Source organism: Narcine bancroftii, chromosome 11, assembly GCF_036971445.1.
Source record: "Narcine bancroftii isolate sNarBan1 chromosome 11, sNarBan1.hap1, whole genome shotgun sequence".
NCBI classification, from domain to species: Eukaryota; Metazoa; Chordata; class Chondrichthyes; order Torpediniformes; family Narcinidae; genus Narcine; species Narcine bancroftii.
The window spans coordinates 101,712,494-101,738,850 of NC_091479.1; the positions used below are offsets into that span (position 1 = coordinate 101,712,494).

General features: G+C 44.1%; 1 protein-coding gene and 1 long non-coding RNA gene across 2 annotated transcripts in view; one reads left to right on the forward strand and one right to left on the reverse strand.

Annotated features, from left to right (window-relative positions):
• Positions 1-16,908, forward strand: part of kitlga (kit ligand a) — a 113,675-nt gene extending 96,767 nt beyond the window's left edge. Inside the window, exon 10 of the mRNA XM_069904303.1 lies at positions 14,133-16,908. The gene's annotated coding sequence lies outside the window, so the exon portion shown is untranslated. The remainder of the gene's footprint in view (positions 1-14,132) is intronic.
• LOC138746238 (uncharacterized) overlaps positions 1-17,864 on the reverse strand; it is a 36,442-nt gene extending 18,578 nt beyond the window's left edge. Inside the window, exon 1 of the long non-coding RNA XR_011346815.1 lies at positions 17,697-17,864. This is a non-coding gene — a long non-coding RNA (uncharacterized lncRNA). The remainder of the gene's footprint in view (positions 1-17,696) is intronic.
• Positions 17,865-26,357: the final 8,493 nt, after the last annotated feature.

Genomic DNA, 26,357 nt, shown 5'->3' on the forward strand with positions numbered 1-26,357 from the left:
CCTAACGTAAAAGAGAAAAAGACCACCCTCTCCTTATAACTCAGGCCTACTGGTCCCAGTAACATTCTTGTGAATCGTTTCTGGACCCTTTTTTAGCTTAGTGACATCATTCCTATAGCTGGGAATCAAAAACTGCATACAATACCCCAAGTGTGGACTCACCAATGTCTTGTACAGTGTTAACGTGAAGCCCTTTCCCCTGAACTCAACTGCAAAGCTCCTGTTCTGAACCCGTCTCTCCTTCCTGCACAAGGGAGATCTGAGGTATGTCCCAATCTTGTTGCTGTTGGGTGGAGTATAATGTGAGAGAAGGAGATTTGTAGCAAAAGGAGCACATTTTTACACATACAGCATGGTAACAGACCTTTTCGATCCAAGAGCCTGTGCCGCCCAATCCACCCAATTGGCCTACAGCCCCATATGTTTTGCACAGTGGGATCCCCCAGAGAAAACCCACACAGACACGAGGAAAACGTACAAATTCCTTACTGACAATGCTGGATTCGAACCCTGATCCCAGTCACTGGAACAGCATTGAGCCAACTATTACATTAACCGTTCCACCCCACATCCTAGGAGATTGGACAGCTTGAAGGTAGAAAAAGACAGAGGTAAGGAAAATCTCCTACCTTGACAAGTCATCAGTGTGGGTTCAAATCAAGGCATTCTTCTTCATTGATCCACCATGGGAGGAGAAAGAGGGTGGACCAACTGTGTGGGTTCCACAAAATTGGGCTGCTAGTGGGGTGGAGGGGTTCAAGTGTCTCATGATCTTCAATAAATCTTAGAGAAGTGGGAATACATTTGTTTCATTTTTAAAATGTGGATAACATCATGAGAGGCCTCGACAGGAATGACCTAGTTCCCTAGGGAGAGGTATTGATAAGTGGAGGGTCAATGCTTTAAGGCAAAAGTTCAAGGGAGTGTGGGGAACAGAGTATTTAGATTAGAGGGTGGAGGAGGTCTGGAACAGCCAGAGAGTGTTGCTGGAGGCTGAAGCCCTCATTTCAAATGTACTTGGATGAATATTTGATGTGTCGGGCCATGAAGTGAGAGGTGGGATTAGTCTCACAGAGTCTTAGAGTTGCTCAAAAAGGAACAGGCACTTCAGCCCAGCTTGTCCATGGTATTCTCAGCTAATCCTACACCTGTATTGAGTCCATATCTTTCTCAGGTCTTCCTATCTATCTATCAGTCCAAATGTCAATGGCATGTTGTAATTGTACCCACTTTTACAGCTTCCTCTGGCAGCTCATTCCAGATACGGACCACTCTCTGAGTGAAAAAGTTTCCCCTCAGTTCCCTCCTAAATCTCTCCCCTCTCATCTTAAACCCTCTAGTTCTATAATCATCTACATTGGAAAAAAGACAATGAGTATTCACTTCATCCATGCTACTCATGGTTTTATAAACTGCTGTAAGATCATCCCTCAGCCTCCTATGCTCCTGAGAGAAGACCTAGCCTCTCCCCATAACCCAAACCCTCCAGTCCAAATGATATCCCCGCGAATCTCCTCTGCACCCCTTCCAACTTACTGAGAAGCTCACAGGTTCCTGTTGGTCAGCATGAATAGGATAACGTGAATGCCCTCCTTCTGCGTCAAAGTCATGCAAACACTTGCACAGAGGGAGTGCTGCGAAGTACAAAGTTCAGCTTGCAGATGAGGTTAAATTGAGCCACTTTCTATCAACAAAACACCCTCGGAAGAAGGACAATGAAGCGAATCGTTACCTCTCAATCAATATCATTAAAGCAGCTTATTGCATTACTCTTTATGGGAGCTTTCTGTGCAGAAATTGGCTGTTGTGCTTATTGTATAACAATGGGGATCCTTCACTGATTCTCCAGCTCTCTGGAATGTCTCAAGGCTTTGAAAAGCATTATAGAAATGAAAGTTTATTTTTGTTTCTGGATGAAATATAATTAAAAACTGAAAGCTCCTTGAGGACATTAAAGAATAGATTTGTTTATTAACTGAATGTCTGCTTTTTGGGTTGTGGGGAAATGAAAAATGCCACTATTTTTTATTTAAACTGTTGTTTAGCATAGAATACCATATACGGCATTGTGAATAGATGATTTTTTTTTATATATATATATGTGGTTTATACTCCCAAAACCTTTGTAGTGTTCTTGATGTATTTGTAATAAAATGCTTTAAAATTATTGTTGATAGTTGTTTACATTTATCCATCCAATGTGTATTTGTGGGAGACATTCTGAGATCCAGGTCCTTTTTCCTGGGGCAGCATTAGCAAATACCAGAGAATATGTGTTTAAGGTGATGGAGGAATGTTTAGGGGAGATGTTGGAGGTATTTTTAAAAAAAAAATAGAGAGTGGTGGGTGCCTGGAATGCATTGCTGGCAGTTTTGGTAGAGGCTTGTACAATAATATTTGGAAGATTCTGAGATGGGCACATGGATGCAAGAAAACTGGAAGGTTAGATGGATGTGATGTAGGTTTACAAAGGTCAGCACAACATTATGGGTTGAAGAGCCTGTACTGTTCTGTGAAATCTGCATGGATTTGACCAGGAATTTGAGAACAAAAAGTGATAAAGAATCCTGGAGCTGAAATGTTAACTCCTTCTCTTTTCACAAATGCGTCCTGACCCGCTGAGTGCTTCAAGCCTTTCGATTTCAGATTTGCAGCATCTGTAGTTCTTTTTGAAGTTCATGTCCAGGCTAATATACCAAGGGCAGTGTTGAGGCAGAGGAACCAAAGTTGGACTGAGATATTGAGCTGTGTTTTAGCCAAGTGTGAAAGCTGGCACAGGACTACTGTGTAGAACAGCAAGGGAGCTCACTCACCAACTTCCGATGCACAATCAACAGACGATGTTTTTTTGCCATCACTGGGGGAGCTTGCTGTGCACAAACCACTTCAGTGCCATAGTGGTATATCTGTCAATGGCCTCATGTATTACCCAGTAGAGACCATTGCATATCGGAAGAACGGTTAGCTCAATGCTATTACAGCACCAGTAACCTGGGTTCGAATCGGCACCATCTTTAAGGAGTTTGTACGTTCCCCTGTGGCCAAGGAGGACTTGAAGATCATAGCCAATGCCCCATTTATCTCTTCCTTTCTCACAGTAACCTGGGGTATATCACATCTGCCTCCTGGATCTTATCAATCTTAATGTTTTTTAAGAAAATCCACACTTCCTCTTCCCTGATCAACATTGTCCATCACACAAACCTTCTTTATTCTGACCTCACCCAGAACAAGGTCCTTTTCTCTGGTGAATATTGAAGCAAAATATTTATTTAGGACCATCCTGACCTCCTATGCCTCCAGGCACATGTTGCTTCCTTTATCCTTAAGTGGGCCCATCTTCATATTCCTCATCCTTCTGTTCTTCAAGTATGAATAGAACACCTTGGAGTTCTCCTTCATTCAACTTGCCAAGGCCTTCTCATGCCCCCTTTGAGCTCTCCAGTCCTTTCTTAAGTTCCTTCCTGGCTGCCACACAATTCTCATGAGCCCTTCCGGTTTCATTCTTCCTTAATCTAACGTATGCTTCCTTCTTTCTCTTGTGACGGGTATATTATATTTTACCATATAACAATCACAGCACGGAAACAGGCCAATTTGGCCCTTCTAGTCCGCACTGATCCAAGTACTCTCCTCTAATCCCACACTAGCACTCTGCCCATACCCCTCCATCCCCCTCCCATCCAATATACTTATCCAACTCTTTCTTAAATGACAAAATTGACCCCGCCTCCACCACCTCTCCCGGATGCCCATTCCACACAGTAACCACTTTCTGAGTAAATAAGTTCCCCCTCGTGTTACTCCTAAACCTTTGCCCATCAACTCTCAACCCATGAACTCTTGTATCCATCTCTCCTACTCTCAATGGGAAAAGCCTTTCCACATCAACTCTATCTATCCCTCTCATTATCTTAAACACCTCTATCAAATCCCCTCTCAGCCTTCTACATTCCAAGGAATAAAGACCTAATTTGCTCAATCTTTCCTTGTATTCCAGATGCTGAAACCCAGGCAACATTTTTGTAAATCTTCTCTGCACTCGCTCTACCTTGTTAATATCCTTCCTATAAATCGGTGACCAGAACTGCACACAGTACTCTAAATTTGGCCTCACCAATGCCTTGTATTGTTTCATCATTACTTCCCAACTCCTATATTCTATGCACTGATTTATATAAGCAAGCATGCTAAAGGCCTTCTTCACCACCCTATCCACATGTGCTCCTACCTTCAGGGAACAATGCACCGTTATTCCTAGATCTTTATATTATATATAAATATGTTTTTAAAGGAGATAGTGTTGTGGCAGCGACACCTGCTCCTTAAAGAAGACACACAACCAGATGGGTTGAGCTCAGTGAGCAGACTAGTTTATTGCAGGCTGCTGGGCTGTACTTATACTCCCAGCCCGGACCTGGTTGAGAACTGCGCTGGAGGGTGCTGACATCACCCAGGCATCACATGGTCCCTCAGCGCAAGTTTCTGAGCCCCATGCTGGGGCCCCGACGGCGCCATTTTGGCCGGCTGCCCCGCCGCGTGGCCTACAAGCGGGGCCGGTTCGCCTGCCTAGTGGTGAGCTGCCACACAGCCTCCACCCCCCTGAACCGGCGCCAATGTTCTTTTTCGCCTGGCGACCTCACTTCTTGGGCTGGGCTATGACCACGGGCTCACTGGGATCAAGGTGCACTGGCTTCTGCCTGTCCATGGTAAACAGCTCCCTCCTGCATGAACTTGGAGTTGGAACGTTGTACAACCCTGTAAGGCCCCTCGTAGGGTCGCTGCAGAGGTGTCACGGTTGGGCCCTGCCGAACGAAAACGTACTCCACGGAAAGCAGTTCACCGGGAACGTGAGACGGGCGGGTGCCATGCCTGGTGGCAATTCGATCGAGTCCAAGCATACCCTGAGGTGAGGAAGTAGTTTGTGCAGCGACCGCTGGGCATTGTGAGGTGCGTTGACGAACTCACCAGGTAGTGCCAGTGGCGTACCGTAGACCAGCTCAGAGATGACGTCTGCAGATCTTCCTTGGGAGTGGAGCGGATGCCCAGGAGCACCCAAGGCAGTTCATCTGCCCAGTCGGGACCGGTGAGGTGGGCCATGAGTGCCAACTTAAGGTGGCGGTGCAGACATTCAACCAGTCCACTGACCTGCGGGTGGTAGGCCGTGGTGCGGTGTAGCTGGATCCCCATCCTGTTGTGCCCAGAGCGCAGATGTGAACTGGGCGCCCCGATCGCTGGTGAGGTAACCCAGGAATCCAAACCGGGCCACCCAACCATGCAACAGTGCCCGGGAGCAGGAGTCGGTGGAGGCGTTTAGCATCAGGATCACCTCAGGCCACCATAGTAAACATATAACGGTTGCCCCGGGAAATACGTAAGGGCCTGACAATGTCCACGTGAATGTGGCTGAACGTGCTTGAACTCCTGTACGGGTGCCCTGGTGTGCCTGTGCACCTTGGACGTCTCGCAATGGGTGCATGTTCTGGCCCAGCCCGCGATCTGCTTCCGCAGCCTATGCCATATGAACCATTCTGCCACCATTCGGACCGTGGACCTGATGGACGGATGTGAAAGGTTGTGGATGTGACAGAAGACCTGCCTGTGTCACTGCTGGGGAACCACTGGTCATGGAGTGCCCATGGAAATATCGCACAGATGGTACCTTCACCGCTCGGAGTCGGGAGGTCTCGGAACCGCAGGCCCGTGATAGCGGTCTTGAAGGCCCTCATCTTCTCACCAGACTTCTCGTCCCGGGCGAGCTGGTCGAAGTTGGGGCCAGACGTCGGCGCGCAGATGGCCGGTCGCGAGAGTGCATCAGCAACCACATTGTCCTTCCCCGCCTTGTGCCGAATGTCGGTGGTAAACTCCGACACGAAGGAGAGGTGACACTGCTGGCGGGCTGACCAGGGATCCTTTGCCATCCCAAGTGCCTGGGTGAGGGGTTTGTGGTCGATGAAGATAGTAAAAGTCCTCCCCTCCAAAAAACAGCAGAAATGCCACACCGCCAGGTACATGCCCAGTACTCGCGGTCGAAGGCACTATATTTGCATTCCGGCAGACGGAGCAGGCGGCTAAAGAATGTCAGCGGCTTCCAATATCCATTCACCTACTGCTCCAGGACGGCACCGATGGCTGTGGCAGAGGCATCGACAGAGAGTGCCATATGCAGGTTGGTGTGCGGGTGGGCGAGCATGGTGGCCTTCACGAGGGCGTCCTTGGTGGTCTCAAATACGGTGCAGGCTTCTGGGTTCCAAGCGAGCATTTTGTGCTTGGCTACAATGAGGGCAAATAGCGGCTGCATGATGTGCGCAGCTCCCGGGATGGAGCGGTTGTAAAAGTTGACCATACTTGCGAACTCCTGCAGCCCCTTGAGGCTGTCCAGGCGTGGGAACTCCCTGATAGCGGCAACCTTCGCAGCGGCGGGCGTGTCTCCTTCAGCCATTATGGTATGGCCCAGGAACTGCATGGACTCTCCCAAACTGGCACTTGGCCGGGTTGATGGTAAGGCCGAAATTGGCCAGCTGGGAGAAAAAGGAGCGTAGGTGGGCCTTGTGTTGCACCTGGTCCTTGCTGGAGACGAGGATGTCGTCCAAATAAATAAAGACAAAATCCAAGTCCCTGCCTACAGAGTCCATGAGGTGCTGGAAGGTCTGAGTGGCATTCTTGATCCCAAACGGCATGCGCAGGAATTCAAACAAGCCAAAGGGGGTGATGATGGCCGTCTTGGGTATGTCCTCAGGGTGCACCGGGATCTGGTGATATCTGCACCAGTTCAACCTTGGAGAAAACCCTCGCACCGTGCAGGTTGGTCGTTTATTCTTGGATGTGAGGGATGGGGTAACGGTCAGGAACTGTTGTTGCCTCATTGAGCCGTCGATAGTCTCCGCAGGGACGCCAGCCACTGGAGGCTTTCAGGACCAGGTGGAATGGTGAGGCCCATGGACTGTTGGACCGCCGAATGATCCCCAGTTCCAACAGGTGCGAAAACTGGAGCTTGTCAGGAGGGAACCGGCATACCTTGACGTGAACCGGTGGGCCCTGGGTGGGGATGTGGTGGAACACCCTATGGCGCAGCGAGGCAGCGGAGAACTGTGGCTTGAGGAGTGTCGGGAACTCGTCCAGGATTCGCTGGAACTCGTCTCTGGGCGTGCTGATCGTGGCCATCTGCGGTTGCTCTGAGCGGGAGGCATTGAGGCAAACGGCCTGGAAGGTACAGGCATCCACCAAGCGCCTATCTCGAATGTCCACCAGAAGCCCGAGTGCGAGAAGGATGTCTGCACCCAGGATGGCAGTCTGGAGGGACGAGACTGTGAACCTCCACACAAAATTTTGTTGGTCGATCTGCAAGTGGACTGTCTTGTCTCCATAAGTCTGGATTGCTGTTGTGTTGGCCACACAGAGGGAAGGTCCACGAGGTCGATTCCTGGACTTGACGGCCGTTGCCGGGATGACGCTGATCTGGGCTCCAGTGTCAACGAAGAACCACCGGCCGCTGACTGAGTCCTGCAGTAGAGGAGGCTGTGTCCTTGGCCAGCCGCCGCAGCAAATAACAGCGGCTGGCCTGGTCATTTCCCTGGAATGAGCAGGGCTGACGACATTTCCGAGACTTGGCTCCCCAACGCTGGTAGTAGAAGCAAAGGCCTGCAGCGAATGCTGTGGCCTTGGTTATGCTCTTGGGGGCCCCTCCAGGGGCCAGATGCTCTACCGCAGCGCTAGGAGCAGGCTTGGCTTGGTCGTGCCCGTGCCTCATGACCTGCTGGACCGCTGAGCCCTCCGGGAATCATACAAGCCATAGCTCTTGCGCCTTCTGGGCGACCTTCCTTGGGTTGGTGAAGCTCTCCTGGACCAGCAGCAGCTGGATGTCCCTGGGCATATGGTCGAGGAAAATGCGCTCGAAGAGTGGGCAGTTGGTGTGCTCACCATGAGCGCGAGCATCTTGTCTATCAGCTCCATCGGGGACCTGTCCCCCAGGACATCGAGGTGCAGCATCCGAGCGGCACACTGGTGTCTGGATAGTCCGAGGGATCCGGTAAGCACTCGCTTGATTGTCTCGTATTTGTCTTTGGCAGGCGGGTGCTGAACGAGGTGCAGCACGCGTCTGGCAGTGGCCTGGTCCAGGACAGTGACATCATGGTAGAATTTGATCGTGTTGGACGAAATCTGGCGGAGGTGAAACTGAGCCTCCGCATGGCCAAACCAGGTCTCCGGCTCCTGAACCCAGAATTCAGGCAGTTTCACGGCTATAGCGCTGATCCCAGGCTTGCCCACTATGAACTAGTCAGGGTCACCAATTGTAGCAGCAGCTACACTTCTCCTGCAATAACGCACACAACCAGACGGGTTGAGCTCAGTGAGCAGACTAGTTTTTTGCAGGTTGCTGGGCTGTACTTATACTCCCAGCCCGGACCTGGCTGAGAACCGCGCTGGAGGCCACTGACTTCACCTGGGCGTCACGTGGTCCCTCAGCGAGGGCTTCTGAGCCCCGTGCTGAGAGGAAGAGAACACCCCGATGACGCCATTTTGACTGGCTGCTCCGCTGCGTGGCTTACAAGTAGGGCCGGTTCGCCTGGCTAGTGGTGAGCCGCCACAATAGATTGTGAGGGCTTAGAGTAGGTCACAAACACTTCAGAAAACAGATCTCATTTAAAATGCAAGAGCTTTGCTCAAACTGGACCCTCAGGCTCCAGTGCCTTTGCAAAGACAAAGAGACTGCTTTGCTAAAGAATTTCAAAAGCAGGTGCAAATGAAACAGTCCACACTCAGAGACTGATATGATCTCTAAAGACTGGGTCTGGAACCCTGCAAGAAGTTCATGTGGCTTTGCCAGCAAAGAGGAAAAGACTAATCAGGTTTTTCTCTGAGAGTGAGAGGAGAACTCAGTTCTGCAGTGGCTTTTGAAACCTGGCAGCTTGTAGAAGATCCCATTTGGAAGATGGGTCGTGAGTTCTGAGTTCAGCTTGTTGAAAACCCTTGTAGTCCTTACAAGAGGAAATGGCTGGCTAGAGTGTTTCACCTGAAATAAGGGAAACAAAAGGAACTCTGTGGTGACCTGGAAGAAGAGGTTATCATTTGGAAAACCCTGATGGGGCAAGTTTCTTCAGCAAGACACTGACATGACTGATGGAAGTAAATCAGTTTGTGTGTGTCCAACGAGCAACGAATCTCTGAAACCAACAAGAATCTTTCTGAGCGGTAACCAACTACCTCTAAGCACCAGAGTTTGGTGAAAATTCATAAATGTTAAATTCTGTGTACAGTATAAGAATTGCCTGATAGTGGTGAACTTGGAGGAGTGAGAAATGAGATTAGACTGTGAATCAAAGAACTTTCCTGAACATGTACACATTATATACACGTGCACTTAGAATTAGAAGGGGGCATATTAGATTAGGTTAAGTTAATAGTAATAAGTTAAAGTTTGATCCTGTTCTTATGTTTAAAGAAAATTAAAAGTAACGTTTGTTGAAATAACCATTTGTCTTGGTGAATTTCTATTGCTGCTGCGTTTTGGGGTCCTCTTAACACTCTTAACTAGCTGCCTCAACTGTTTTGCAAACCACGTTTCCTTCTTCGGCCACACTTCCCTTTGCCACCTATGGATGTCGAGTGACCTGTTGTGTTTCTCCAGAACTTTTGTGAATTGCACTGTTTGGCCAGACCCAGACCATCTCAAGAAATACACCCAATCACACTGAAGAGAGCCGCTTCTCTTCTCACTTGCCTCACCCTTAAAATGAGGCTGAAAAATATATTGGTCGATGTACGCTGAAATATACGGGGTCTTTTTGGGTAGGAATATTTAGATTGGCACAATATTGAGGGCTGAAGGGCCTGTACTATGTTCTCAAACATCATTGGAGGACATGCTTTTAAAATGTAAGGATGGGTTTGGAGAGGGGGAGTTGAAAAGAGATGTGTTGGGGCAAGGCACAGAGTCATGGGTGTCTGGAACAGGCTGCCAAGAGTAGTGGCATTTAAGAGGCTTCTAGCAAGACACAAGCAATAGAGGGACATGGAGGATTTGCAAGCAGCAGGGCATTAGTTTAATTTGGGTATCAGGTGCAGCACAGACACATGGAGTCAAAGGGCCTGTTCCTTAATGTTCTATGTTTTAAGAAATCAACCGGCACATCAGAGGGTATTTAGATGAAGCTGCACAATGCTCCTGTGCACAATTAACCTTGTGTGCTGAGCTGTTCAGAAAAAGAATTCAAAAGCAGATCAAAAAAATTACAAAGTGGATTTTCAATGCATTACTTTTTAAAGATATTTCGGCAGGGTATTGTCTGGGTCAAAGTAATGTACACACTATGTCCTCAACTCCCAATTGTCGGACTTACAGTCACCAAGGACACCACCAGATGTGCAGTTTCCAAACAACGATGAGACTGCGCATCCATTTCAGTTCAACAATCCATTATTTTTGTTTCTTATGAACAAATTCCCAGAAAGGGAATTTTTAGAAATTTTAGCTATTACTCTGAGTGCATTAATAACAAAAGTCTAGGCCCCCGAAATATTTTTGTTTCATGTGCCTGGGAAAATGGTCAGTGCTGATGTAGGAAGCTGGTTAATGTTTGTTTTACAGAGCTGAGTGAAACATGAAAGTTCGCAGACGCTGAGATTATAATAAAAACACACAGAAATGCTAGAGGAACTCAGCCAGTCTTGTAGTGTCCATAGGAGGTATCTTTCATCTGGGCACCTCCAAATGAATGGGATTAAAATCGACTTCTCTGGTTTTCATTAAACCCCTCCCCCTTCTTTCCCGTTTACTTCCCTCTAGTTCTGTCCCTCTTTACACAGCCTCTTCGAGATTGGAATATTACACCAAGCCTTCTGTGTGAAAGGTATGAACATGGAATGGGGGGTGGGGGTCATTGCAGTCCTGCCTTTAAGCCGGCATTGGAGGTAGACACAGCCCCGAATCGATGCCTGTGTAAAAAGGGCAAGCTGGTAGGCCAGGAAAGAATGTGCATGTTATCCGTCACACTGTTGTAAAATAACACCCTGGGGCAGCATTATGCCAGCGTTGTTCAATTCAGTGTAAACAAGCAAAGCTGCTTAATGATGGGCCTTCTTTACAGGAGTATTACGGGATATTTATATAAAAAGGGCTTTTCTCTCTTCATTTTCCCTGTCTCCTTTCATAGAGCCATAATCAATTCTCACCTTTCCTCTTATCATATCCAATTAACACCTTTTGTCCATTTATCTGGACTCCTATGCCTCCCATTCACCCCCTCCTCTCTCTCTCTCTCTCTCTCTCTCTCTCTCTCTCTCATCTTTAACCTGCTAAACCACTCGCAGAAAACCCCTTCTTGTTGTACAAGGTGTTGTTGGAATCTAGGGTTAAAACATTATGAAAGAAATGATTAATTAATAAGTTTATATTTACTGCATGGTTCAAGGAAAAAGAGGAATGTGATTAAGTGGCAATCACAGCATGGAGCGAAGTTGGCTGAGCAAAATTGTCTGCTCCCAAATACAGGGAGAGGAAATTCATAAAACGATTTAGGAGGAATGCTCCAACTGAAGGAGGTGGTGAGTAGCACAGGAGACACAGGCCAGACCAGAACAAAGAATGGCCTGCAAGAAACAAAGGGAATGGAAAACCAGTCTAGGAGGAAGATTAAGGCATGAGGAGGTGTTAAAGAGAACAGCAGAAATTGGCCAGACAGGGACAGAATGGTGATTAGAAATATCTGGGGATGAATTAATTTCTGATCCAATCAACAGGATAGTCTGGCTTGGAGGATTAAGATGGGAGTGCTACACCCCAGATATCTGCAAAACAGGAGATGACTTGTGATAACCCTTATGCAAAAAGATCTAGCAAAGGAAGACAACTTTTGTTCTGTATGATAAGGTTGATCTATATAAACTGAGCCAACGGGACAATAGGGGTCAGTCTTGGGGAGTAGCTCACTGTGCAGGTGACCTATGAACTAACGACTGACCCAGAGCTCTGTTAAGTTTTATTCTTGTGCTGTGTAATAAATTGACTGTTGAACCGAATACCTTCTCCTATCACTTCATTCAAAGAACACGCTGGACTCAGACCACACATAGACTAAATTAAGAGTAAGGTAAAGCCAGAGTCCGACAGTGTAATGTGACAAATACACTTAAACTAAACTAAATGATCCATTGTTACCTCATTATTATTCTGTTTCTCTCAATGGATTTGGAAATGAGCAAGGAAGGCGAGAGAGAAAGGAGAAGATGTGAAGCAAAACGAAGAAAAGTGATCCTCCACACCCTCATCTCCACCTCTCCCTCCCCCATCAAGCCCACATAAGAGATCTGCTGTGTAATCCTGACAATGTACTGTTGTGAACATCTCTTCCCAAACCCTCCGAATGCCAAACTGTGCCAAAAAGCTGTTGAGGTTAAAGGTTAATCAAAAATTCCAAAACAGAAACATATATTGTCAACAGTGGGATAAAGTGAAGTTAATATACAGGTCAGCTACTGCCTCTGAGACACACAAGAACTGCAGATGTTGGAATCTTAAGCAAACAAACAGCTGGAGCGACTCAGTTGGACAGGCGGCATCCGTGGAAGGAAAGGTCAGTTAATGTTTTGGGTCAGGATCCCAACCCATAAGACAGGAGCAGAATTAAGCATTCAGCCCATCAAGTCAGCTCTGCCATTCGAATCAGGGTTGATGTATTTTCCCTCTCAACCAAATTCTCCTACCTTCTCACCCTAACTTTTGTTCCCATACTATCAACCCCTGCTTTAAATCTACCAAACGACTTGGCCTCCATACTCATCCTTGGATGCCACATGTGTTATGTGGTTAGTAGGGATTACTTAAGGTGGTATGTGAGTGGAAAGAAAAAAGTTGAGCACCAAGAGTTTGACTGGCCATTTCTCTCCACAGACCTGCTGAATCTCTCTTAATATCTCATTCTTTGCTCAGCCACTGCCTTTGTTGTCCACTCCCAGTTTCCGTGGCTATCTCCATTCTTCCCTCGGGCACTCGCCTTTATCTGCCCATCCCTCCCTCTTGCGTCTTTATACTGATGAACTCCCCTCTACTGGGAGGCACAGTTGGCAAAATAGTTAGCACAATGTCTTTATAGCGCCAACGATTGGGACAGAGGTTTGAATCCTGTGCTGTCTGTAAGGATTTTGCATGTTCTACCTGTCTGTGTGGGTTTTCCTCAAGGGGTTCAGTTTCCATCCACCCTTTGAAACGTGCTGGGGGTGTAGGTTAATAGGGTGCAAATTGGGCAGGATGGACTCGTGGGGTGAAATGGCCCGTTACCATGCTATGTGTCTAAATTTAAAATTTACTCTTTCAATCCAGATACAGGGTCTCAACTTGAAATTTTGATTTTCTCTCTGCCTCCACAGATGCTGCCTGACCTGCTGAGTTCCTCCAGCAGTTTGTTTTTCGCTCTCTAGAATCCAGTATCTGCAGTCTCTTGTGTCTTCACTTAAACTCAATGGCTCCAAAACGGCATCGGAGTGTGGAGACTGCCAGCTGCCTATTCAGCATTCAAACCCAAGCTTTTCACTGTATTTCTGAACACATTACCATAAATATGCGGGGCACACGACAGTGCAGTAGGGGAGGCACTCTGTTGAAGATCACAAGCAGCTGCAGAGGGACAATACAGCTCAGAACACCAAACACCTACATCTCCTGCTGCCCAGTAAAGGCAGCTGACACACTGAAGAATCCATCACACCCCAGACACACTCTCGTCTCCCTCCCACCCATTGGGGAAAAGGCTCAAGAATGCACCAACAGGCTTAAGAGCAGTTTCTTCCCCACAGCCATTAGACTCCTGCATGAACCCCACAACATAGAGTCATCGAGCTATACAGTGTGGAAACAGCCCCTTCAGCCCAACTTGCCCATACCGTCCAAAATGTCCTACCTATACTAGACCCACCTGCCTACATTTGGCCCAATATCCCTCTAAACCCATCCTATCCACGTACCTGTCCTATATTTTCTTAAACATTGCAATAGTACTTGCTTCAACCACCTCCTCCAGCAGTCTGTATAAAAAACAGACCATCATCCTCTGTATAAAAAACCCCGAAACCTATGTCCTCTGGTATTCGATTCCCCTACTCTAGATAAAATACTTTTTTCTTTTTTTTGTCCACAGCACGGTAAGAGGCTTTTCTGGACCACAAGCCCTTGCCATCGAAAGACCCCAATGAACTCCCGTACGTCTTTGAAGGGTAGGAGGAAACCAGAGGACCAGGAGAAAACCCACACAGACATGGGGGGAACATACAAACTTAGAGTCCGATTCAAACACGAGTCGCTGGCGCTGTAACAGCATTGCGCCAACTGCTGCAATAACTGTGCTGCCCAGAATGCTCTGCATTTACCCGATCTGTTCCACATGTTGCCCTTGCTTGATACTAATGGACTTTCCTTTCCATTGTAACTATATGCTTTGTGTGGCAGGGGAAAGAATTGTGAGGGCTATACCTAGTAAAGAGGGATGAGGATTGTATTTATGTGGTGACAGGGAACCAAAGACAGGCCCAAGAGTAACGCATGAAATACAGCAGTGACACCACCCAAGTTCCAGGAACACAATTAATTACGTGCACTCTTTGCTGTTATTAGTAATTGGATTAATGTTAAGTTAGTTACGATCATAACATACACCATTAACTTAGACCCTCTGTTAACTGTTAAACTTGTAGATAAATAAGTATCCTATTCTGTAATCAACCTTTATCTTGCCAGTAACTAGATCTTTGTAACTCCCATTATGTAATCAAAACAGTAAAACTAAGTTAATCAAGTTTCTGTAATTGTTTCCATTGAGAGTATAAAACCTGGACCAAAATCATGTTCAGGAGATTAGTTTTGACTGGTCTCCTGATGTGCATCAGTTTTAACAAATCACCTGTTGCTTTGAACATCAACTCTGCATGGTATTTCTATTTTGCTCCTTAATGGCTGCATAAAGGTTAAAAATAACCTGTCAGATGGCTCACAGAGAACCCTTCTCAATGTACCAGGTATAAAGTGATAACTAAGTTTAAATAATTTAATTCAGATCAATAGGAATAAAACAGGAAAGTCTGCAGACACTGTGATTAAAGTAAAAAAACACAATGCTGGAGAAATTTAGCAGGTCAAGCAGTGTCCTTTATATGGCAAAGATGCATTTCAGGCTTGAGCCCTTCATCAAGGTATGCTTTATATAGCACAGATAAAGATACATAACTAACAAGTAATACTTTGATGAAGGACTCAAGCCTAAAACATTGCTTATGCATCTCTTCTATATGAATTACACTGTTTGACCTGCTGAGTTTCTGCAGCATTGTATATTTTAAAAACTATTTTTCCAATACTCTTGTTATATACCGGTACTCTAAGCACTACAGTGACGAAGTGAAACCCTACCTGTTTGGCTGAGTCTCATTGCACAGATCTCCTTCCAAGTTACTACTCTAGGCCTTCAAACTTGACTACAGGGACTTGCATTCCAGACTGGTATCACCCCTGACTGTCAGAGGTACCAACTGGTGGCAATACAAAATTGACAAAATGGACCCTAGAAAGGCTTTGACAAAGTCCTGTACAGCAGCCTTGTCCAGAAGAATAGGGTGCACGGGATACAAGGTGTTTTGGAGAATCGTCTTGCTGATTTGAGGTAGTGGTCAGGACTAAAACAGCAAAAGCTACTTTGGCATTAATGAGAGACTTGAATTTAATAGATGTGTGGGGGAGAATTCATCCTAGAGAAAGAGGCTACTTTTTTTATTCAAATAGATATGATTCTTATTCTAGGATTGACTCATTTTTACTACGTACAAGGCAGGATATTAGATGTTGAATATAAAATAAGAATTTTATCTGATCATTAGCCTTTATTAATGACTATTATAATGCCAGATAAAAAGAAATCGGTACAATGATGGAAACTGACTTCATTATTAAAAAGAAAAGATTTTTGCAACTTTATTGGAAGGCAAATTCAGTTATTTTGTGATTTGAATTTGGTGAATGATAAATTCATAATATATGTGCCTTAAAAGCTTGAGAGGACAAATTATGTTTTACTGCTAAAATTAAGACAGATTATATGAAAGATGTAGATTTTTTGGAGCAAGAAATAAAGGTATTGGAAAAAGATCTTTAGAAGTGAAGTTCTGAAGCCAAGCGTAGGCAACTAATTAATAAAAAACTTCAATAGATTACAAACCTACAGAATGGAAAAAATTATTATAAGAACTAAACAGAGGTATTATGAATTAGGTGAACAAGCACATAAAGTACTTGCATGACAATTGAAATCTGAGCAGGCTTCAAGAATGATCAATTCAGTTAAAAATTATTAAAATGTGATCAGTTATAAACCTTGAGAAATAAATTAAATTTTAAAAACTTTTATTCTAAACTAGTCCTTAAAAGGCAATAATAAAATAGACAGATATTTATCAAGGATAAATTTACCTAGATTAAATATGGAAGAACAAACAGAATTGAGCACACATTAGACACAATTAGAGGTAAAGGAGGCAATAAGTTCATTACAAAGTAATAAATCCCCAGGGGAAGATGGTTTTCCAGCTGAATTTTATAAAGAATTTAAAGACATATTGATTCCTATTTTTAAGGAAATGTTCGATGAAAATAACATTAGCGGTGGCAAGGAAGTGTATTGCAGTGACTTGGAAATCAGATGCACATTTATGTATGGAAAGATGGAATACAGAAATTCAAAGTTGTATCCCTTTGAAGAAAATAACATACAATTTAAGAAATAAATATCCTATCATTTTACAAATTTGAAGCCCATATATGCAAAGTTTAGGGGTGAATATGTAAAAATGTACTTCTGACGTCTTAAGGCCTGTGTTAATCTTCTTCCCTAAAATGATTGTATAAATATTGTGGGACCCAAGTGAGCAGTCCAGGAAATTATTTTTCTCTTTTTCTCTGTTTCTATATTTTATATAATTATGTATTACATTTATATCTTATTATATGCTTTTTTTAGTTGGGGGCTACAAAGAGGAAAGAGGAGAGAGTAAGGGTGGGGTAATACCATCATCTAATCATTATAATTTTAAATTGAATTAATATTTTGTCTATGTAGAGGTTTATTAATTACATGTATGGAAAAAATTTAGATTAAAAAAAAAAGTTAGTGGTCAAGGAGGTATGAAACTAAGGTGTACCAGGTTCAGGATTGCTTGTTCTACAATATATATATATAATATATGTATATATGAGTGACTTGTATTGTAGGTGGACTGATAGCACATTTGTCAATGGTAGTGGAGTCACAGACAGCAAAGAGGAGTGTGAAAAGATACAGGAGGGATATATAGATCCATTGGGAAGTTGGTAGAAGCAGCAGCAGATGGTAATGCAATTTGACATTATCGAATCCCGCACTGTCTGTAAAGAGTTTATAGGTTCTCCCCATGTCTGCATGGGTTTCCTCCAGGAGCTCTGGTTTCCTCTACTGTTCAAAGCATACTAAGGGTTGTAGGTCAATTGGGTGTAATTGGGTTTGACCTAACCCTAACCCCTCTATATTAATCTCATCTTTCAGCACTTGGCCAATGGTTGTTTATACCTGGGGAACTCAAGTGTGCATCTACTCCCATCTTAAATGCTAAAAAAGTGTTTTTAGACAGCAATGTTGGAAAAATCTGTAAAAAATTTAACATAAATTAACATAATTACTCACCTCGTGGTCGTTTGCACTGCACGCCTTAAGTACTTGTGCACTTTAGTCCCGGTGCTTTTACATGGAGCAATGTGGCCTGAATCACCAGCTGGATGTTGAATTCATGAGGTGAGTTTTGCAGTGCGATTTAGACTGCAGGCTTCCCCTGAAAAGTAGCATGGGTTCTGTAGGATAAATTGTGGTGCAGGAATTGACTACAAATTCCTGCACTTTCCTTTTTAGATTGCCCATATCATGGCAAATTTCACTGACTGTGGCATTGCACACCTGTAATTAAAAAAACTCCAACTTCCTCTGCTTCCATCACTCTCTCAGGCAGTATAATTGCACTGGGTGAAGAAGATCCCCTTCAGATTCCCTTGGAATCTCTTCCCCTTAACCTAACTTTATTTCTTAAATTTTAACAACCTCTGATATGGGGGAGTTTCCTGCAGTCTACCCGATCTATACCCTTACCAATTTTATAAATGTCTAGCATATCCCATTGAACCTCCATTTCTCCAGGATAAGCAGCCCCAGCCTCCCTTTATATTTCAGGTCTGACAAATGTTTCTCACTGCACGGGAGCTGCCTGACCTGCTGAGTATTTGTTTTTATTTCAGATTTTTAGGATCTGAAGTTTTTAAAAATATTAATTTCTAAGGTTTGAGGCAACACCCATTATGTCTTCAATAAATGGCATCGTTTATGAGAACATAAGAAACAAGAGGAGTCAGCCATCCAGCTCATTGAGCCTGCTCCACCATTCAATAAGATCATGGTAGATCTGGCGGTGAACTCACCTTCACCCATAACCCTTAATTATGCTACTATGAAAAATTCTATCTCATTCAGTCTTAAATGTTTTCATCTGACTGACAGTAACCTGTGCCTCAAGTGGGAAGGCTGGTGCATCAATGAGATCCTGTGGCAATCATCAGATTTTGCATTATGTACTCACTGGCAGAGTCCATATTGTTGGGAGACAAATCTCCAAACATGTCTCACAAATGACAGGATTAACAAGCTGGAACCATTTTCGTTGGAGTGAAGAAGGCTGAGGTATATTGAACTGATGAAGGTCCAAGGCATGAAACATTGGTCGCCCTTTACTTCCTGTGAATGCTGCCCCAATCTGCTGAGTTTCTCCAGCATATATGAGTATTGCAGGGGAATAAATGAAAATGTGATATCTCCAGGAGCAGACTCTTAAGGTGAGGGTAACCTTCAGCAGATGTGCCCTTCACAAGATAAACATTTTCCAATGAGATGAAAACTAGAGGACATGGGTTAAGGGTAAAATGTTGAAGGGGAACATTAGGGGGAAATTCTTCCTTCAGAGGGTGGTGAGAGGATGGAACAAGCTGCCATTCGAAGTGGTGGGTGAGGGTTCAAGTTCAACATTTAAGAGAAGATTGGATAGATACATGGATGGGAGGGCTATGATCTGGGTTTAAGTTAATTGCCCTAAATTGAATAACATTTCAACATGAACTAGTGCTGTGGTGTTCTATCATTCAATAAACAGAATATAAGAAATAATCTATATAGGTCCAGCAGTCGTTGTACTGCTGACTGTTCAAGAGACAGACACTTGTCCACTCTGTGGCAAGTAACCAGACACTACATTGTTGGCTGTGAGGTCAGGGGCAGATGTTCAACACTGCACTATCTGCAGAGGCCACTGAAGGTTGAGGGAACAATCTGGAAGGCAGCAGGGTCAGCTGCTCGAGAGGGAGAACACTAAGAGTAGCCTGAGTCCAGAGCATTTTTAGATGGTGATTCAGTATTTTCTCAGCAATGGGAATATTTCCTTCATGAAGCAAGTTCCAGGAAGAGCCTCATGTCTATTGGGACAGTAAGGGAGAGCAGGTTCCCAAAGTTTCAAGGTGACAGCCGTGGTATTGCACCAATCCACAGACCAGGTGGAAGCCAAGAGACTCAGTGATTGGCGTAATGGTAAGGTGGATTTGGTAGTGTCTGGAGCAGGGGAGGAAGGAAACAACACACGATTTGGTGCAGAACTCTCTGTTGTCACACAGTTATTGAAATCAAGCAGTGCTTGAATTGCATGTGTTGAGAAAGATTACATTCTGACATGGAGCGTTTCTCAGCATTCCCAGTGACCCATGCACTAGTTATCTTTACTCTTCTAATAAATCTTCTTGCATTCCTAATTACTTTCTATATTTGCACATTAACTTCTACTTTAATTTATACAAGGACATCCAGATCCCTTTGATCATTGATGCATCTCTCACCGCTTAAAAAAAACTCTGCTTTTCTATTTATTCTACTGAAGCAGATGACCTTGATATCCTATCTGTCACACCCGTTTCCATTCAGTTAGCCTGCCCATATCCCCCTCCCCAATGTGTCTCTGCCTCCTTCACATGCTGACACCTAGGATACATTACATTTGGATCCTCGTTCAGACCCATGGTTGTTCACAACCATGGCTTCAGCAGATATCCTCAGCAACCTCGAACTCGTAACTCAAAAATTACCTGTTAATGATTACTCTGACCTCATCCATCAATCCCCCAGTCCCATGATCCTGTTTAACAACCTCATACAAAAGGAGCTGAAAGTTCAAATGCCCCACCCTTCCTTAATCTGCAAGGGACAACTTCAAAAAACACTGTCCAGTAACATTTCCCTATCATAAGTCTGTCAACCCCGCCTAATCATAGAGCCAAAGATTTACACAACATGGAAACAGGCCCTTTGGTCCATCTCATCCATGCTGACCAAGGTGCTGACCTGAGCTTCTCCTATTTGCATGCATGCGATAAATAGTATCTGATCTGAAAAAGTTGCTCCCAAATCCCTTTTAACTCCTTCCACTCTGTCCTTCAATCTTTGCCCTCTAGCGTTAGACTCCTATACCCTGGGAAAAAGACTGTCACCCTGATCTGTGCCCCTTATAATTTTTTATTCTTATAATTTTTTATCAGGTCACTCTGCAATTTCTCAATTCTTCATTTTCCTGTCAATCTCTGAGAGATAATTTAACTTTTGCTATTTTTCCCCTTTAATGAATGTATAGAAAATCTTCCAATCTACTTTGAAACTTTATAGTGGATTACTCTTGGATGCAACTTTCTCTGATCAATTGTTTGGTCTGTGTTTGCTGAGTTCCTAAGTTATCAGTTGGCGCAGCGGTTAGCGCAATGTTATTACAGCGCCAGTGACCTGGGCTCAAATCCAGCGCTGGCTGTAAGGAGTTTGTATGTTCTGGTTTCCTCCAGGTGCTCCAGTTTCCTTCCACCCTTCAAAATAAGCAGGGATTGTAGGTTAATTGGGGTTATTTAGGCGGTACGGGCTCGTGGGCCAGAAGGGCCTGTTACCATGACACTTTTTGGCAAAGTTATCTGCCCTTTCATTTAATCTCATGATAGCTTTACATTCCTCCTGTTAACCATAGCTGGAGAATGTTTCCTGGTGGGTTTTTAGCCTTAAACAGATATAGATTATTACAGAGACAATTGTATTCAGATAAAACATACCTGTATATATAGGTCATGAAATCAGTTGTACATGAAGCTTATCATATAACAACATTTTGTAAATTTTCTCTGCACTCTCTCTATCTTGTTAATATCCTTCCTATAAAATCGGTGACCAGAACTGCACACAGTACTCTAAATTTGGCCTCACCAATGCCTTGTACAGTTTCATCATTACTTCCCAACTCCTATATTCTCTGCACTGATTTATATAAGCAAGCATACTAAAGGCCTTCTTCACCACCCTGTCCACATGTGCTCCTACCTTCAAGAGAATAGTGTAAGGTAAAACATCATGAGATGGGAATGTGTAGGGAGTTACCCTGTACAGGGCAGTAACAAGAAGGGGAGGTGTCCTTGTACTCCTGTTAGGTAAAACATCATGAGATGGGAATGTACAGGGCTGTAACAAGATGTAAATGCATCCTTGTACTTACAAGATAAGAGAGACATTGATGGATTGAGAGGCAGGAAGCTAGCAGGGAAAGGATAGCAACAGTTTTAGTCATTGGACAAGTAATGATATGATGATGTTCTAAGCATGTATCCAAGGGTATAAAAAATCACCATTTTGCTGATAACGGCAGAATGCATTCTCCGACTAACTTTGTTAGTCGCAAGTGTTACAATCCGGTAATAAAGAACAAAGAACCCTGATTTCGACTCAGCCTGGTGTTTGTCTCACTCATTCATGAACAAAGCAGACCTAACAATAGTTCACTGGAATTTCTGAAGCAGCAGATTTTTAGCAGCAGACATTAGTTACAACTCATGAATGAAGACTTTATAGTTGATCAGGGCAGTGGCGCAGCCGCAGAGTTGCTGACTCACAGCTTCAGACACTTAGGTCCGATCCTGACCTCATTCTCGCTGCGACCATGTGGGCTTTCTCTGGGTACTCTGGTGGTGGCCACCCATTTCAATTCCCCATCCCATTCCCTTGCTGACATGTCTGTCCATGGTCTCATGCTCTGCCAAACTGAGACCACCCTCAACTTGGAGGAACAACACCTCGTAGTCTATCCAGACACCCTCCAAACGGACATTAACATCGATTTCTCCAGTTTTTCATGAGAAAGCCCCCATCATTCCCCTGTTTTCTTTCCCCCAACTCTGCCCTTCTTTCTCTCTTCCCTTTTCCCTCTGTCTCCTTTCACAGACCCAAATTCCCTACTGGAGTCAAGGGACTCACACCAGGCTGCAGACTGCTGGATACTGGCTGAAGGTATAGCAGGTATCAGAACCAGGATGCAAGAGGGTCCTGATTAGGTCAGAGGTGTGCATCTGGAGCTTGAGTTAGTGCTGATTTGAACTGAAGGCTGTGGGAGCACTAGAGACAAAGCCATTGACATTCAGTGACTGTGGGGGGACTCACTTTTGCTTTTCTTTCTCTGGGCTGTAAGGGGCACTGAGCAATTTTTGCTGATAGTAAATCTTTGTCTTTCTTATGTAAAGGAAATTTCATCTAATATCACTTTTTAAAAAAAATGATATACAGCACAATAGCAGGCCATTTTGGCCCACGACACCTTGCCGCCAAATTTACACCCAATTAACCAACACCCCCAATACATTTTGAATGGCGAGAGAAAACTGGAGCCCTCTGGGAAAACAACGCTGACCCAGGGAGAACATACAAACTCTTCACAGACAGCGTGGGATTCGAAACCCGGCCCGACTGCTGGCGCTGTAATGACATTGTACTAACCTCTACGGCAACCGTGCTTCTGTTTTATTATATATGACAATAAAATAATCTTGAATCTAAAATTACCATCGTCACAGACCCAGTCACCAATGCAGGCATTTGGTAGAATTGTCAATGCTCACTGAGTGCTGCACGGACTTTGGGCCTAATGTCTGGTCATGACCCTTGTTTATTGCAGGATTTTGCTGTGCCCCAATTGGCTGCTGCTTTGGAAATATTAATCCCACTTCAAAGAGCCCCATTGCCTAGGAAGCACCTTGGATATCTTGAGATTGGGAAAGTTACAATGAAAATTGAACATCTTAACCAATGGCAACACTTCCAACTTGCACACCTTGTTCTTTGGATCCTTTCCTGTTCACACTGTATTATTCCTTGAGACGTGCTCAGCTTTGCCCCACTGTAAACTGGCCACTCTACTGCCTCCATTGCTTGTTCAATATCCAGCTTAGTCTGATTCACAATTCCTTCCAAATTAACTTTGGCAAGAGCCACTCCCCTTCGATTCCTTTTTCCTCACAGCTCCCTTCCACTGATACCCTCCTTCCCAACCACCTAATATCATGAAATTCCTTGACTAACCCTTCTCATTTAAACAGTGGATCATTAAAACGACCAAGAAGATCACTGGGATCTCCCTTGGACGATATTCACTGCAAATGTCGCTTAGAGTCCCTACCCTCCTTCCCTCAATAACCTCCACCACACTGACTTTCACTCTGACCCTTGCTAAATTTGCTCAATCCTTGATGAAGGGCTCAAGCCCAAAATGCTGGCGAGGTATCTTTATCTTTGCTATATCTTTGCTCCATCAGCCAGCTCCCCACCATGACTACCAGCCCCCCCACATCTCCATCGGGCACACAAAACTCAAAACGGTCAACCAGTTTACCTATCTCGGCTGCACCATTTCATCAGATGCAAGGATCGACAATGAGATAGACAACAGACTCGCCAAGGCAAATAGCGCCTTTGGAAGACTACACAAAAGAGTCTGGAAAAACAACCAACTGAAAAACCTCACAAAGATAAGCGTATACAGAGCCGTTGTCATACCCACACTCCTGTTCGGCTCCGAATCATGGGTCCTCTACCGGCACCACCTACGGCTCCTAGAACGCTTCCACCAGCGTTGTCTCCGCTCCATCCTCAACATCCATTGGAGCGCTCACACCCCTAACGTCGAGGTACTCAAGATGGCAGAGGTCGACAGCATCGAGTCCACGCTGCTGAAGATCCAGCTGCGCTGGATGGGTCACGTCTCCAGAATGGAGGACCATCACCTTCCCAAGATCGTATTATATGGCGAGCTCTCCACTGGCCACCGTGACAGAGGTGCACCAAAGAAAAGGTACAAGGACTGCCTAAAGAAATCTCTTGGTGCCTGCCACATTGATCACCGCCAGTGGGCTGATAACGCCTCAAACCGTGCATCTTGGCGCCTCACAGTTTGGCGGGCAGCAGCCTCCTTTGAAGAAGACCGCAGAGCCCACCTCACTGACAAAAGGCAAAGGAGGAAAAACCCAACACCCAACCCCAACCAACCAATTTTCCCTTGCAACCGCTGCAATCGTGTCTGCCTGTCCCGCATCGGACTGGTCAGCCACAAACGAGCCTGCAGCTGACGTGGACTTTTTACCCCCTCCATAAATCTTCGTCCGCGAAGCCAAGCCAAAGTAAAGTATAAAGACCACTCTTTAATCAGCTGAGTTTCTCCCTGCTTTGTGATTTTACTTCTTGCCACAGGCTGCAAGATTGATGAAAGTTGTCCTGTACCCTTGGGGGTCTCATAAATGAAATGAGTAAATTATTTTGAAATATTTATATACATTTATTTTATATTCTATCTTTAAGTCTACATGATTATGTGCTGTGCATTGAGAATGTGTGTGCACTGTCGCCAGGATAAATACTTTTGTCTGGTTGTACAGACAGGTGATAAAAAAATTTGACTTAACTTTGACTTGACTACTGGTTTGAACCAAAATTTGGCCAGCATGCCTTAATATGTCCCTAACAATATACTGCAAAAGCTGCAAATCACATTGCATTACCTCCTCGCTCACCATGCATGTTCTTTTCTCAACTTCTCCTGACTTTTAGCCCATAACAGACAGTCCCCTCCCTCACCTCCACCTGCCTCTTAAAACATGTTCCTCTCTAATGTTTCTCAGTTCTGATGAAGATCATCAACCTGAAACCTTAATTTTGTATCCTTCTCCACAGACAGATGCTCCCCAACCTGCTGAGGTTTTGCAGAGTCCTCTTCTAGAGCATAGAACACCACAGCACAGGCCTTTCTGCCCTTGATGTGCCAACCTATATATATTCCTACCAAAAAAAATCCTTCCTACCTTGAATATTCTATTTTCCTTTAAACCATGTGCTTAAGAGTCTCTTAAATGCCCCTAATATTCTACCTTTCACCACCACAACTCTCTGTTAAAAAAAATTATCAAAGCTTGATTAAATAAAATTTATCTTCAGAATAAAATATTTATTGGGCAATAAATAAGAAATATGAGGAATATGTTAATGTTGTTACAATTTGGTAAAATAGACGACTGCCCTGAGTTGAAATCTTTAGGCTCATCCTTACATTTTTTCTATTCCAAAATTAACAAAGAATTTAATAATGAGACAGAGACTAAAATCTTGGTTTCAATTCAGGAATTTTTTTTGATTTTTGGGATTTTTGTTCGCTCGTCCGATTCTGTCCAATCATCTTTTCCAGCCTTCCATTTTAGATGCAGGTTTTAAGAATGGAATCAGCTAGGGATTAAAAGCTTTAAAAATCTTTTTATTCAACTAAATTTTGCACCTTTACAACAATTGATGGCAGAATTTGATTGACCAAATAGACATTTTTTTAGGTATTTCCAAATTAGGCATTTTATTCGATCTAAACTTCCAGAATTTCCACATCTTCCTGATCTGAATTTTATAGGCAATTTTTTTGAACTACATTTTGTATATAAAGGCATAATATCCACTTTATATTATAAAGTATTGAATAAAAGAGTTTCTTTAATTAAAATGAAAACTGAATGGGAGAACAATCTTAATCTATCCTTCAGAGAAAGACTGGTCCAAAATTCAAGGCCTTATTAATAATTCTTCTCTGTGCACTAGACACAGTTTCATTCAGTTTAAAGTGATACATAGAATACTCTTTTCTAAACTGCCTAGAATTTATCTTGTTATCAATCCATTCTGTGATAAATGTAACATTTTTGAAGCCTCTTTGATAGACATGTTGTGGTCATGCCCCAAATTAGGAAAATTTTGGACAGATTTTTAAAATCTTTTCGGATATCTTCAGGATCAATCTTGAAACCTGTCCGATAATAGCAATATTTGGTTTCACCTTGGATGAGAATATAATTTTAACATCAAATCAATGACCAAGTTTTAGCATTTTTTACTTTGCTGGCCAGAAGAGAACTCCCGTTGAAATGGAAAGAT